Genomic DNA, 3,371 nt, shown 5'->3' on the forward strand with positions numbered 1-3,371 from the left:
ACACAGACAGACAGACAGACAGACACACACACACAAACACACACAGACACACACACACACAGACACACAGACACACACAGACACACACAGACACACACACACCGAGAGTAAACACAAGAACAGACACAAAACTACAGGTCTGCACTTCCAAAGTTTTCACTGCTTCTCACTGGAGCCAAACTTTACAGACGGAGCGACTAAAATCTGACGAATCCTCTTTTGGATTCCCAAAAGCATCAAGTGATTCATAAGTAGATATAGTTTCATTTTTGCACATACTGTATGCATTTGCGATTATTGGATAAAGATTTTGAACAATCATTTGATCCAAACCAATTTGTGTAAGAATAATTCAGATCGATTTATGCACCAATTCAACTGATTCATTAAAAAGAAGTGACTCAAAAGAGGCACTTTTGCATAAGTAGACTTAAGAATATAGTGCTATTTCTAAAAATGTTGTATTTAAAACTAAAAACTTGCTAGAGGGATTTTTGGCCTTATTAACAGACAAAATTTTCTCCACAAGTGAGTTTGGTGGATCCTCAAAGGAGAAAATGACTCATAAATTAAATAAATGTTTAATATGTTCAATAATATTTGAGACTGTAGTCATAATGAATTACAGTATATTAAATCTATACTAGGTAGTTTTCTCAAATGAAACGGTAAATGCTAATGAAGTGACTCTCAGAGCAGCTGGAGATGACATTCGTGTTCATATCATCATATAGTGAGACGGCAGAAGCTGAAAACACCGCGAGCGTCATCCGCGCTTTAGTATGTGTGTAGTAAACAAAACAGTGCGCCATCCGCCATTCATTCATTGCGGAAATCATGGCGCCTCATGCGTGATATCAGATGCTTCCGCAGATTTATAGCATTACTATAGCACTTCACCTGAGCATCGCGAATCACGCATATGGCCATGAGAAGCGTTGAATGAATGACGGGCTTTCTGTTGTAACATCGCGCAAGGTAAATAAGGGTGACATCTAGTGGAGAAGACTAATGATGAGATTCACGTTAATCAGATCTTGTTTTAAATGTGCTGAAATAAATCCCGGAAAAGATCGATTTGCGGCTTTTGAGAATCGATATCATTTAAAAAAACGATTAATCGAAAAATCTATTTTTTTTGCCCAGCCCTATTATTGAAAGAGCAGCTGAAGTAGTAAAGCATAGGCATCTCAAAACAAGAGTCCTGGCGAATTTCTGTCTTGTTAATAATTAAAAATTCCTTATGCATACATTTTCTCCCTGGCTGTTATTTTGGTTACACAATAAACAATATCTGGCATTTAAATCAATGTAAACTCTCATATTTTCTCTCTGAACACCCATTAATTTTGTTTGTGCAGGTCCTAAAAAGTCTTGAATTTGATAGAAAAAAACCCCTCTTATTTTATTTCTGTTCAGATGTCTGAATGGTTGAGTGGTTGTCCTATAGGAGTTTGTTTAGTTAATGATGCAGCAGTGCTGGCCCTTTACTAGAAGAGAGATATGAGTGTGTTGATTTTTCTTTTTTGGTCAATTAATCAATTTGGTGTCTGATCATGCCTGATGCAGAAGGAGCGGTTAATATTTTCCACCATGTGGTTCGTTAAAAGGACCAGAACACTTTAGAATAATGACAATAGGAAATGGAGAACGATAAATGAAATTTCCAAAGCATTCTGCCAGTATGTACTTATTGTATACTGATAACAAACCAGGTTCATAGCTCACTTAAAGGGACAACTCACCCAAAAACCTTTCAGTTTCTTTTTTCTTTTGAACACAAAACAAGTTATTTTTAAGGATGTTGGGAAACAAGCAGTTGCTGGTAGCCATTGACTTCTTCAATGGCTACCAGCAACTGACAGAATTTGTTTTTTTTTGGGTGACCTATCCCTTTAAGAGACTAGTAGAGCAAACACCAGTTATAAGTGGTGTTAGTTAAGTATGTCATGACTAGTACTAGTGCTGAAATGTTTTTTTGTGTGACTCGCAGCACTTTGATGCTTTGATTTGAAGCTATCAAACAGACACATAGCTGATCTGCTAAAGAACATGGTTATCAGTGGATTTATCCCAGTGGTAGTCAGGTGTTTATTTATCATACTGGAGTGCATGTGGGTAATGCAGGCTAAATGCGGTTTGATGGGGTTTGTGCTTCTTGGAATGCTGTGGCCCGTAGTGAAACGCCCAGATGTAGTTTTCATTAAACATTGATGTTGCTTTTTGACATGTGAAACCAAAAAGAAATGCTGTAATTCAATATGCAGGAACCTGTAAACCATGCATTTCTCCTCTGAACTGCTGTTTGTGGTGAAGTGTGCATGCATACGGATACGAGAGAATCTCACGATACCTGTCAAAAAACACACGCCTGGCTCAGATTTCAGCCCTACATCAAAAGAAGAAAAATAAAGGGATTTTAATTAAGAATGTTAAGAATAGGTTTTAGGATCGTTACGATTGTCTTTGCATTGTTAACATTGTTTTCATGACAATTATTTCCACGTATTTCCCTCAATCTTCATTACTGTAAGTTACTGTATGTAAATGAAATAAAAAAATAATTTAAACACTGTAAAAAAAATTAAAGAGAAATTGAGAATTGCATGTTTTTCAAAAAAGTCCAAAAATATATTTTTTACTGTTTTTGAAAAAAGTGTCTTCTGCTCACCAAGGCTTAATTGATCACAAATACAATAAAAACAGTGAAATATTATTATAATTTTAAACAGCTGTTTTCTATGTGAATATGTGTTCAACTGTAATGTATTTCTGTGATGTGCAGCTGTATTTTCAGCATCATTCCTCCAGTCTTCAGTGTCACATGATCTTCAGAAATCAGTATAATATGCTGATCTGCTGCTCGAGAAACATTTCTGAGTATCATCAATGTTGAACACAGCTGTGCTGCACAATATTTTTGAGGAAACTGTGATATATTTTATTTTTCAGGATTCACAGATGAACAGAAAGTTCAAAAGAACAGCGTTTATTTGAAATAGAAATATTTTGTAACGTTATAAATGACTTTACTGGTACTTTTGTTGAATTTAATGCGTCCTTGATGAATAAAACAATTATTTGCTTTCTCACAAATGGAAGTGTTCTTTAAAACACTAGAGGATGCAACAGCAGCTTGAGGGATTTAGTCTGAATGTTGTTGCGCGAAGCAGCCGCTGTCTGGAGTATAAAGATGTTTATGTGTCGGCTCAAGCGTTTAAGGCCTGATATAAAAATATCAAAGAATGAAAAAATCAATTGAGTGATGTAATGTGAGAGTTACTTGACTGAGAGATTAAACATCTCATCTGTGTTTGACTGACTGCTGACTGAATCGACTCGAGACACACACACACACACACACACACACA

Source organism: Sinocyclocheilus grahami, unplaced genomic scaffold (assembly GCF_001515645.1).
Source record: "Sinocyclocheilus grahami isolate Dianchi unplaced genomic scaffold, SAMN03320097.WGS_v1.1 scaffold1284.1, whole genome shotgun sequence".
Lineage (NCBI taxonomy): Eukaryota > Metazoa > Chordata > Actinopteri > Cypriniformes > Cyprinidae > Sinocyclocheilus > Sinocyclocheilus grahami.